At 54.8% G+C, this 12,323-nt stretch overlaps 1 long non-coding RNA gene across 1 annotated transcript; it reads right to left on the bottom strand.

Moving 5' to 3' along the window:
• Positions 1–8,575: 8,575 nt before the first annotated feature.
• On the bottom strand, positions 8,576–9,956 carry LOC308049537. The gene is made up of 4 exons (XR_013923304.1): positions 9,932–9,956; positions 9,744–9,828; positions 8,987–9,158; positions 8,576–8,804 (listed from the first exon to the last, which is right to left on the bottom strand). It is a non-coding gene; the product is annotated as an uncharacterized lncRNA (long non-coding RNA).
• Between the last annotated feature and the right edge of the window lie 2,367 nt (positions 9,957–12,323).

Raw genomic sequence — 12,323 nt, 5'->3', positions numbered from 1 at the left:
GAAATAGCTCCCCATGTGGTGCCAGCGTTAACCCAATAAACAGCTACTCCTGGGCAGCACCAGAGTGTCCTGTGCTCTGCCTGGTCAAAAGCAGCAAAAGCCGCAAAAGGCACCCGTCCAGCATCATGTGCGTACTGAGGAGTCCAAAGCAGGGCGGTAGGACAGCGTCATCATGGCTGTCGACAGCATCCTTGCTCTTTGCCCAGCTGGCACCCAGCGCAGGGAGACCATTTACAGGGCTTCTACGGAGGGAGCACACAAGTCCAGTTCCCTTCCCATCCACCACCATCTTGCGTGGTAACAACCCGCAGTTTGAAGTCAACGGAGTTTACTGGAGATAAACAAGGCCCCTGCAGGAACCTCGAAACATTTTGCACCACCATTTCCAAACATCTTACCCTAATATCCAAAGGAATATCACGGAATGCCTCATAGGTGTCTGAGACAGCTTTGCAGCTCCAGCATGTTACTGGAAGGCAAAGAGAAAAGGTTCTCAGGTTGGGACGGACACTAACTCTGCCCGTGTAATTGACCAGTGCAGCCTGGACATGCTGCTGCCTGCAAAAAGCAGTTTTCCACAAAGGGAAAAAGGCACAGACCGTTCTAAGGACAGGGATATTTTTAAAAATTACCTCTGGATCTTAGAAGTCCTCCAAAGACCTGATCAATGACTGTGCTGCCTTGAGATGTGTCCCAGCTGGAAAGAAATGGTAATCGCGGCTCAGAAGGTGGAAGGCAGAGAGCTCGCTCTTGCAAGAGTTTTCCTTGTTAGCAGAGCCCCGGAGAGCGGGTTTCGCTGGCGATTTAAAGGAAGGAGTCAAAAGGGCCAGAGAACATTTCCATGGTCATGTGCTCATGCTTACTCGCTGCTGCTGCTCAAACAAGCTGTCTGCATGGCAGCCACAGCACAGCCAAAGAATTCATGCGCGTCTTCCTGGGCGCCAAACCGGAAATCTCCTATTCCTGAGAAAGAAGAAGGTTTTCACATTAATCTCACGAAATAAAGGAAAGAAAACTGACCCTTCTAAGAGCTCTCCTCCTTAACCTGAACCTGCAAAAAACAATTACACACGGGGTTCTTTGGCAATGAAAAATACCTCCAAATGAAACCATCTGAAATGACTCACGTGGCAGCTCGCTGACAACAGCCACAGGTGCGACGGCACTGCCCGAGCAAGACAGGACCTCCTCCATGTGCACTTCCATCGTACACATCATGCAGAAGCCTTCCTCCGCACCTAAGAGGGGAGGGGAAGAAGGAAGCAGAACAATTAAAATATACACGGCTGTGGAAAATCTTCAAGGAAGAAAAACACCAAACCACCCACAGGTTACAGGTACAACGTCCGCTCTCCCTTCTCCATCCTCTACATCTCAACCTCAGAGCTGTTTTCCCAGAGTTGCTGTGGTTTCTTCATCATTTAGAGCTGCCCAAGAGGTGTAAAAGAACGCGTAGCAAGGACTCACAGGACTGGCTGTGCTGGCGAGACAGCAAGTAGTTGGCCAGCGGAGGGGTGTACGTCAAACACTGCAGGACGGAACTGAGGTAGCAGGTGTTGTGCAGGTTGTGGAGGCCTCCTCCCACACTGCGTGTTTGCTGCCAGGCCGCGCAAATCTTCTGCGGAGGATACAGGTCCCTTTCTGGCAGAGCCATTCTGACACTGGTGCCTGCAAGGAAATCAGATTTTAAAGGAGATCTCCTTGTTTGGATAAGGAAAGCCCTCGAGTGGTGTGCCTAGACGTGGCCCTCTTTGGATGTGCTAGAGAAAAGATAACTAGGAAACAGGAATTACGCTGACAGCCTGCATCTACCCAAACCCCAACGGGAGAGCCCAGTGGACAGCGAGGAAGGTACAGGCCAACCCACACTTCTACCGTCTCTCTGTCTATCTGTCTCAAAGGAAACGAAGCATTACCTTTTCCAGACACTGGAATTGTCGGGAAGGGGAGGGAGAAAAAAAAGGACGTAATTTCCAGAAGAAAAGAAGAGTATAGAAAGAATCGCAGACAGCGAGGAGCTGAGTGGCTCCGCCGTCGAGCTCAGCCCGCGCTCACGCTCGCCGGCACAGCCGCCAGCTCAGTGCGAGAGCACAGCAGGAGCTGCCGGGGACGCCCCTTATGAGCACCCGGCCCTTGGACGCCCTTTGTGACACGGGGCCGTGCGGGACCGCGCAACAATGGGGCTGGCGCCGCCCGGCACCCCCACAGCTGCGGCTGCGGGGCCTCCCCAGGCACCAGCCGCGGGGCAGGGGCTCCTCCCCGGCAGAGCGCACACCTCTGCCCGCACCAGGGGCTCAGAAACAGGCCAGAAGGCGCTCGAGCCTTTTGGACACCGCACGATCGACTTCAAGGCTCATCACTCTTGTCCTTTTTCCGCCAACACTACTGCACAAGGTTGGCAGGAAAGTCAACTTCTTCACTGAAACAAGGAAGAAGAAGGAGTGTGTCTGCAGTGCTGTGAGCTCCCAGAGAGGAGCATCGAGCTCTGGCAAATCTGCCAGGTTCTGAGTCCCCCATGCAGGGCGAGGTGCCCACTGGAAGGCTGAGCAGCAGCTTCTACTGTCCCCCTCTTCTCCTTACAGGAGTTTTCCGTAAGCGCCGAGTGCTAATGTAGCGTCGAGCAGGTGGTGCGGGTACTCGGTTGGTTGCTGCTGCATCTGGTCTCTCATGTCTGTCATCTCCCTCTCTTTTGCATCCAGCATCTTCCTGATCTTCTCCCGCTCGCCAGCCATCGTTTCCTCCAGCTCGCGAATGCGATCTTCCAAGGCGCTGGCCTGTGAAAAACACAGTTGGCATCTATGTGGGTACAATAAAAACATTAAAAAATCCATCTCCCTCCCAAATGGACGTCAAGATTTCTGTCCGTAACATTCAGGGAACGCAAAGGGGCGGAAATGTCAATCCATCCAAACACCACAGTGCTCTGGATTAGTTATGAGAGCAAATGCAGTGCCTTTACCTGTTTCTGAAGGCCAGAAAGATGGTAGCTGAGAGCTTCTATTCTCATTCGAGCCTCTTTCAGCTCCTCTCACGCCGCATCGGCCGCTTTGTCGTTTCGGTCAGAGGACAGTTTGGCATTTTCCAGCTGGAGGGCAAGTTTGATACACGTAACTTGCACCGAGTTGGATATTCTGCAAATATCCTTTCAGCAAAAAATAGAAACTATTTAATATCTAATAATCTTAAATGGAAATCTGGGAAGTTTATTAGAAGAATTGCATAACGTTAAGGAAATGCCCCAAGGACCAGGAAAATCTATTTCACTCCTATTCCTATGGGATTTGCTTATAGAGTCACTACCTAGATCACATTCCAGCCCCCCTGCTGGAACTGCCCAGAGATGCCCCCACGGTGGCTGAAGTGCCCGGGATGTTCAGCGCTGCCCAATGCCCATCAACGGCCATTCGCAGCTCCAGAGGTGATGTGGCCACCGCATTCCCCTCTGTGCCGCTGTCACCCAGGTCCCCAGGCACGGGGCTGCTGCCTGGACCATCCTGGCTGGACCCCACCGCCCCCCGGGAGCAGCCGAATAGCTGCAGGGCCTCTTGGAGCAGCTCATCCTCTGGGATGGCCAGTTCAGCTGCCAGGTCTGCAGAGGCGGGTTCGGCAGCAGAGGGGCCGGCGGGAGCGTCGCTGCCCAGGGCTGTCGCCAGGGGGGTGGCCACCGCATTCCCCTCTGCACTGCTGCCACCCGTGTTCCCAGGCGTGGGGCTGCTTCTGGGACCATCCTCGGTGACCCGCACTGTAGCTGGAGTGACACCAAACAGCCGATGGGCCTCTAGCAGGAGCATCTCCTCAGATACGTCAAAGGCATCGGTGGGGTTCTCAGGGGCTTCATTGAGGAGGGCAGCAGAGGGGCTGCTCCGGGGGATGTTCCTGCCTCCAGATGCCCCCGTGGCAGTGGCCGTGCTGAGAAAGCTGATCAGTGCCCATTGCCCCTGGACGTGCCGGTAGCCGGGGATGGAGGCCGGCAGCACTGGGGGGGCTGGGGCCACCGCTGTGCCCTGGTGGCCACAGGGGATGGTCCACTCGAGGTGGAACACAAGGGGGTCAAACCACCCAATTAAAACCAAATACCCTCTGTGCCTGTTTACGTTGAGTCCTTTAAGGAAAGTAGGTAGGAATTCCTGCAATGAAGCTCTAACAATCAGGTGCAAATTTGAGTGGAAGAGCCTGATGCAAAGAAAAGTGATGTAAACCTCAGAGGCCAAATGAGCAAAACAGGGAGGCTGGACAGGTGAGGAGCAAGGAGCAAGGTTTTCCATCCCATGTCTGGCCTCAAGGGACTGCTTTTCCAACCTGTCCACGCCTCCTTAGGAGACACTCTGCATCAGTGTCCATGGGAGAATTCTTCTATCGCTTCTTCAAAGTGCTCCTTGAAAATGTCCTCTTTACCTTACCTCCCGAAACCTCTCTAATTCGCTGTACAAGTCTTCAGGACTTGAAGAAAATGATGAAAGAGACAGGGCTTGTCAGGCTTTTTGCCATTTTAAGAAGCCCATTTGTGTGTTGGAGGCTGCGTCCATGAATCACAGGTACTGAGAAGAGACTGGAAAAAGGCCTCAAGGACCCAAAGTCAAAACCAAAACCTCAGAGTTCCTTGAAGCATTAATGGGCCCCACTGAGGACTGTTACTGACAAAGCCTCCCCAGGGGCTCGTTAGAGCAGACAATTGGAGGCTGTTATGAGAGGTGGGCCAAGGCCTTGTGCAGGTGGCTCTGATACTCAGAAACCCCTTGGTTTGCTTTCTGAAGCAAAACGGAGAAGCCCTGACCTGCAGGCAATGGGAAGGGGGATCCTGTTCCTCACACGCGGCTCAGGGCTCTTCCTGGGGCCGTGAGATGTGGGTGTGCAAGGCCGAGGGAAGGACAACACTGGTACAACAACTTCCAGCTTCCCCATGGGGCTGCAATGAGGCAACGAGGCCCCAGAGCCATGAGGACAACATGTCTTCTCCTAGGCCCCAGTGGCAGAGACAACCGCCTTGGCCAAGGGACAAAGACCTGGGTCCTGTTGGTCCCTTCCAGCCTTGCCAGCACCCTTTGCCATCTCCACCTCAGGCTGTTCTTTATGGTCCTACCCCTGCCCCTCTTTCCCTGCAGGCTGCAGACACCCATCTCGCTTCCCCACCTGCTCTGACCCCAGCATTTCTGCACCTTCACTGCTGTGTCTGCACCCTCACCGGCTGTTCTTTGGAACACAAACCATGGGCTGATCCAGACTCCCTCCTGGTGACATCTTGCACCACAGCACTGCCCTTCCTGTGACTTTTTTTCCTCCTGATACCCAGTCTCCACCTTCCAATCTGCATTTGGTGGCTTTTCCTTCTCTCTCCTGCTCTTTGCGACTGCCAAGGAATGCTCACCCACCTCAGAAATTGCCCTTCAAACAGGGAACCCAACCTGTTAGGCTTTTTCTGGTCTTCCACTTGACCAGAGAGAAGTAAGCTCGCCATGATCTTCTAGATCCCACGAGTGCTGCTGGCCTTTCAGCTTCTCTGACAGACACGACCATGTCCCTGGGCACTTTGGCAGAGGTTCTTTCCCAGCCATGTCCCTGCTGCTGGGCTGTCACCTCCAGAGACAGAACTGACCGCACAGTCCCCTTCACAGCCACATGCATGTACTGGATTAAGAGTTTCTGAGACACAACTGACCTCGTACACCACCTTCCGTATGGCCCAGGACCTGACCAGATAAAAGTATGTTTGTTTTATGAATTTGATGAAATCTATTTCCTGCAAATGATTGGAGTGAAGAAACATTCTTCACAGGAACTGCTGTATTTATGTTGACACTTTTGACTTCTCTTCCTCTGTCTATTTTTTGGGTTTTTTTCCTTCTTCCTCCACATGTTCCATTTTCAAAAACCTCTCCAAGGTGAAGATTCATTGAATCACAGAATAACTCAGGTTTGAAGAGAGCCCTGAATATCACCTTGTCTCACTCTCCTGTTCAAGGCTGGCTGAACCAGGTGAAGTTTTTCAGGGCCTCTGCCCACATTGCATCTTCCACAAAGGACCTGAAAGTGCACTGCGTCACATCATTGAGAAGGAGAATAAAGATGTTGGCCTGAGTGCTGGTCACTGAGGGATGCTACTAATAACTGGCTACAGTTGTTCTTCAAGTAACTTTCCAGTGGTCTTGAGGTTATTTCTCTAACTGTATTTGTCTCAACCCACAAGATCGTCCCTTCGCTTTGATTCTCTCCCCTATTTGGAGGTGGGGAGTGAGAGAGCAGCTACCATGGATGTGATTGCTAGCTTGAGTTAAATTAATTTATTAATAAATTCATTTGTTAATTCATGTAACAAATAATTTACAAAGGGCAAACCCTGGCCAATAGATGAAGGGGATTATAGCGGTGCATACATGGAAGAACAGAAAGAGGAGGGGTAGTTACTGAGGATGCGCTGGATAGTGTGGCACCTGAGCATGGCACAAATGGCATGAAATGGCAGGAGAACCCCAACAGCATCCTGGGACGCCCACTCACCAGCCCCGTCTCTCAGGAGCCCCTCGGAATCCTCCAGCAACCCCCAGGAAACGCTCTTGCCCGTCAGCGAGCTGCCCCGACACCCTGCCCATCCTACACGCTGTTAGAGCTGCCAGGAACACAGAGTTCCAACCCTCCCCAGCCCTGGAACGCCAGTGCTGAGGGGAGGGCAGAATAGCAAGGGGCAAAACGCTTCAAAATTCCACGTCGACACTAATTAACCCGACACAAACGAACCTCTGACACAGATGAGCCAGATCAAGAACAGGAACGTTCATGGGCTGAGGAATTGGGTTTGCAAATGTTCTACACTGATCTGAACAGACACAGCATTTTTTATTTTTTGCCTTTGTTTCTGCTCTGGTTTCAGCTGAGGCTTTCTGGCTTCGCCATCTTCCCGTGAACCCGCACTCGATAAATGCAGGTATACTTCGGGTTTCCCCAGTTGCTCTTGACAAGAAATTTGATGTATGAAAAGGCTCTGGGAAGTGCCTGTGAAGAAAAGAGGCAAAGTGCAGTGCCAGAGTGCAGTCAATGGATCTGCCCCTGCCAGCCCAGCTCCTGCGCAGGAACCAGCTCCCAAAAGTGCTGTGGGCCCCTGTGCCAGTGAGAAAGCGTTCACGCTCTTCCTGCTGTGGACGTGCGGGCAAACTTGCTATGCTCTCTGGCATCTCTCCCCCGCGTGTGGACGGTACCTTCAGCGGGAATGTCTGGATGGGCTCTTTCGCCACATTGTACATGAACATCCCAAGCAGAGTTTCCTCTTCACCATCCGCATCCAGTCCCTCAGGGGCAAAGCACAAGGAGAGCAGCTCAGACTCATCCCAGCACCGCGGGGACGTACGCGCTGGATCAGCCCCGTCCCGTTCCCAGCCTCTCCTGGGACCCCAGCGCTCCTCTGGTACTGCTTGGGCTGGAGCTCAGTCTCCGCCTGGAGTTTTAGTGAAGAACCCTGAGGTGCCCTGGCCAGACTAAGTCTTGAGAGCAAGAAAACCTCTCGAGCCCTTGAAGTATCATACCAGGGCACGGCCGGGCTCAGGAGAGAGCGGGACACAAACCTCCGAGGATGCACAAAGTCGCTGTCACGGCTTGGCCCCATGACAGAAGCGCCCAGCAGACACTTACAAAGACAGCGACGTCTCTGGGGGCGCTGATGACGGACCCAGAGGGAGAGGCTTCCTTGGAGATGTGCTGCACGGTGACGGCGCTCAGGTGGACTCGTGCTGGCAACCGGATGACCAGCTGGCCCTGACGCCCTTGGAAAGGCCAGCAGTTCCCTGGGGAAACATCCGGCTGCAACCAGAACAGCAGAGAAATGAAGCGTGAGAGAGCGCTGGGGCCAACACAGCTGCTCCTGGAGCTTGCAGCGCAGGCACCGCGGTGTCTGTGGGGTCTGCTGCAGCTGGGAAATGCCCTTGAGATCAGATCCCAACTTCCCAGGAAGGAAGGAAACCAGCACTGAGGATTTCTGCTGCCCTACCTGCAGAACAGCCTCAGGAGGGTTGGCAGCACGAAACAGCTGTATAACGCTGCAGATCCAGTTCCCTTGGCAGCTGTAGGTCTGGGAAGTTCTCCGCATGTCGATGGTGGCACCTGGAAGGAAGGGGGGGCAGATGACTGCAAGCGGAGGACTCGGTGCTCAGACGTGACCCGTGAGGCCTCTGCCAGCTCCTCGTTTTTCAGTCCTGTCCTCATCACCAGTTTGGAGAGCAGCACCGGGAGCACGGCTGGGCTGCTTGTGTCCGTACCAGCGCTCTGCAGGGCCCAGTCAGACATCTCCATGGAGACTTGCGAAGCCGCCTCGGATGCTGCCTGGTTGAGGAACAGCACGGTCAGCAGTCCAAGCCCACCAACAACCCCAAGGAGGCTTTCTCGGGGCTTCTGCCCAGCCAAACCTCCTTCCCCAAATGCACGCTCACCTTCCTCGCGCTGATGAGCTGCATCCTCAGCTGAGCCACCTCCTGCAGCAGACGCCGCATATTTTGGTTTTGTGCCGCCAGCAAAGCCTGGTAATCGCTGAAGGACCAGGAAAGCAGATCTCGTCAGAGAGATGTCCATCCCCTCTGGGGAGCGTCGCAGCTCAGCACGGAGCACAGGCACGTGTGCTCGCCCGGCTGTGCCAGCGCTTCCCTCCTCACCAGGATGAGCAATGCAAAGGCCAGAGGGAAGGATGGGAGCCCTGGCTTTAGGAAAATGGGTGCAGGTAGCACGAGGTGTTGGCTGAGGCTTCTGCACAGACCCAGTTGCAGCTCAGGAAACATCTCTTACCTCTGGATCTTCCGTTCAATTGCAGACCCACAGATCTGCTCCTGAAAGGGAACAATTCCCCATTAGAATCTCCACCACCAGAGCTGCTGGGGCTCCCCGAGGGAGGCTTCCCCAGGAGACACGGCACAAGCTGCTCTTTCTTTGGGTCGCCGTGCACGGAAGCAGAAGAGCCCGTGATTTCTCCAGCCGCTGTCAGCAGCGCTCCCTTGCAGGAGTCACCCACCTCCATCCATCCCTTTGCCCGTGTTGTCCACCCTGGCATCGAGGTCGCAGAGTGAATGCCAAGAGCCACCAGGAGCAACAGGAGGATGACTCGGAAGCACCTCATGTCCCTCAAGAACTGCATCCTCTGCCTGTCCATCACAAACCAGTTCCTTTTTGGGGCCATTTTGTGCCTGAAAAAGAGAGTCCAGGGGCTGTCAGGGAAACAAGTGTCGAGCAAACCCCTTCAACAGCTGGATTTGCATTCTTAGGCTGAAAGGCTGGAGGAACATGATTTCTGTGCACACTGCTCAACACTACTGGCAGCTCTTCCCCAGAGGAAGAGCTGCAGGAGCAGCTTCTGAAAGAGAAGGAAAATAACCCATAAAGAGCAAATGAAGACTCTTGTCAGCAGCCTTGTGGTGTGGACCTCGCTCTCTCTTTGGCTGAGAAAGCAGGATTGTTCTCACATAGAATCACAGAATAGTTTGGCTTGGAAGGGACCTTCAAAGCTCATCGAGTGCAACCTCCTGCCACGAGCAGGGACATCTTCACCGTGATCGGGTTGCTCAGAGCCCCGTCCAGCCTGGCCTGGGGTGTCTCCAGGGATGGTTCATCCACCACCTCTCTGGGTACCTGGGCCAGGCTCTCACCACCTTCAGGGGCAACGATTTCTCCCTCATGTCTGGGCTGGGGAACACGCCCTGTTCTCCCCCTTGCCTGCACTGGCCTGGGACACCCCCTTCCCCCCGTCCACAGCAGAAACCTGCACTACGTACACAGCAACGACGAACACACTCAGCAGACGTGTCCACAGGGAGACCAGGGCACCTGCCCCGCAGCAAGTGAGGCTGAAGACCATCCCTGGGCAAAAAAACCAGAGACAAGTCAGGCCTGTCTCTTGAGGTCTCCTCTCCAGGAGTTCACCCCCAAGCACGTCACAGCGAGCAGCAGTGGCTGAGCTTACATGCAATTTTTGTGGCCTCATTGCGCCACTTTGCAAATCCCCGAGTGGCTGAGCCAGGACTGGACTCCCAGAATCGCGCCACCAGCTCCAACCTCGTGCCAGCGCTCCTGCGGGAGGACAAAGGGAGATGCCGCTTGCCCACCAGCCCCACGCTGTGTGAGCCGAGGCCCTGGTCAGAGCTCGGCCTCGGGAAGCCTCGCAGGGGACGTCCCAGCTGCGGGGACAGAGGCAGCCCCTTCCCCAGCTCCGTTTCTCTCTCCAGAAGCCTCTGTCATCTTCCCCACGCTGCTCCCCGCCCCATGGGTCGTGTCCGGCCGCGTCCCAGCTCCCACCCCAACCCGCCGCCCCGGGCAGGAGCAGCCAATTCTTACCCACTCGTTTGGCAGCGGCTCGGCCCCGCTGCCTCCCCTGACGGCTCTTGGTCGGCCTTGGCCTGCAAGGAGCCTCTGGAGGCCTCTCGGCATCTTCTCTGGGGTGCCTTTCTCCTGGCCATGGCTGGCCAGGGCGGGCTCCCCGCTCAGCGCAGCACTTGGCCTGTCCAGGCACCAACAGCTCGAGCAGCACAACAGCACCCGCAGCAGGAGCTGCCTGCCCAGGGCAACAGCCAAATGGCAGCTGGGGCTCCTTCCTCGGGCGGGAAGGCCACGCTGGCCAACTCTGACCTCACAGTGGCGGCTCTGACGTCACACTGGGGTCCCCAGGGCTGAGCGGGGCGGGGACACCCCGTGGGCTCTGCTGGGGCCGCACGGCTGCCGCCTGCCCGGGCACAAACGCCCCCTCAGCAGAGGAGCCGGATGTAGAACGGGGACGTTCATGGGGTCAGGAACGTGGTTTCCAACCGCCTGCGGGGAAGGAGACGGGACGAGCGCATGTTCTGAGCTGCCGACAGGCAAACTTGGGACTTGTCATGTGGCTTCGAGTTGGGGCGCTGGCGGAGGCATCGACCCCCCAGCCAAACCAGCAGCAGTTTGGTGCAGGCTCCAGAGGAGGGAAAGGCCAGAGCAGCAGCTGAGCCCAGAACTCCCGCTGGGAAACCCCGAGGGAGCAAACAACACACTGAACTGCGACAACGAAGGCCAATGGCATCCTGGGGTGGATTACAAGGGGGCTGGTTAGGAGGTCCAGAGCGGTTTAAGATGTGGGTACACGGAGCCTCCTGCAGACCTTTCCCAGGGTCTGCCACTGGACTACAGAACAGCCACTTTGTTCCATCAACATGGCAGCCTGGGGAGCTGCTGTGAGCTCTCTGCTGAACAAGCTGCCCATACAGCAACGGTTGTGCTGCTCATGGGTCAGTGGACGAGCCCAATTTAAGTGTTACATCAATCACCTGGCTTAATTAAATGCCTCCTAGATAGAACGAATCACCCAGCATGAAAAGGTTGTGTGATTTTTAATATCCTCTTTGCTTCATGGTACTTAGTGAGCTGAATTTGCTGAAATCTGAAGCAGTAAAATTCTGCTGGTATTCACCAAAACGGCTCCAGACTGCACTGACCACCTGTGAGATCAGGTCTGGTTCGCACTTTGCTGGGAAGAACGGAATCGACCGGGGAGAAAAGAACAACTTCAAGGCTAAAAGGAAGACATGACTGGGCCTGTTCTGCACTTTGCTGGGAAGAAAAGGATTTATTCAGACTAAACCCCTTCAAGGTGATGGACTGGAAATACCATCGGCAGTTTAACAAAACAAAGGCTCATCTGATATTAGTAAAAAAAGATCCAACGAGAAGCAAGAAGAGCCCAGACTCAAAGAAGGAGTGGTTGGTTGTTTTTTTGTTTTTTTCTCCTAATTTCTCATTTCCCCTGTGGGGACCAGCCCTGTACCCTGATTTTAGAATCACAGGACAGTTTGGGTTGGAGGGACCTTCCCAGCTCCCCCAGTGCCCCTCCTGCCATGACAGGGACATCTTCACCAGCTCAGGGTGCTCAGAGCCCCGTCCAGCCTGGCCTGGGATGTCTCCAGGGATGGTTCATCCACCACCTCTCTGGCCAACCTGGGTCAGGCTCTCACCACCCTCAGGGCCAACAATTTCTTTCTCATTTCTATCCCAAATCTCCCCCCCTTTAGTTAAAACTGTCAACCCTTGTCCTATCACAATAGGTCCTATCTATTCCCATCTATCTCCAAAACAGGAAGAGAATCTTGAAGTGATGGTGTCTGAGGGTCATAGAAACATGCAACCACGTGGCCCATGGCCTGAGGAGCACGGTGCGCCTTCTCCCGTGCAGAAAGCACAATCTGTATCTTCACCTTCCCACCCACCTTCTTTAGGGACACGAATGTCTATGTAGTGTCTGTTCAGAGCCCTGGCAGCAGGGGCCACCCCCATGCGGACGAGATGCCTTTCTCCATGCAAAATTGTGGTTTCTCCAGCTTAATTTCAGCCCA

The sequence above is a fragment of the Nesoenas mayeri genome (assembly GCF_963082525.1).
Source record: "Nesoenas mayeri genome assembly, chromosome: 25".
NCBI lineage: Eukaryota > Metazoa > Chordata > Aves > Columbiformes > Columbidae > Nesoenas > Nesoenas mayeri.
Note: the sequence above shows the minus strand (reverse complement) of the source record. Positions and strands in the feature narration are given on the sequence as shown.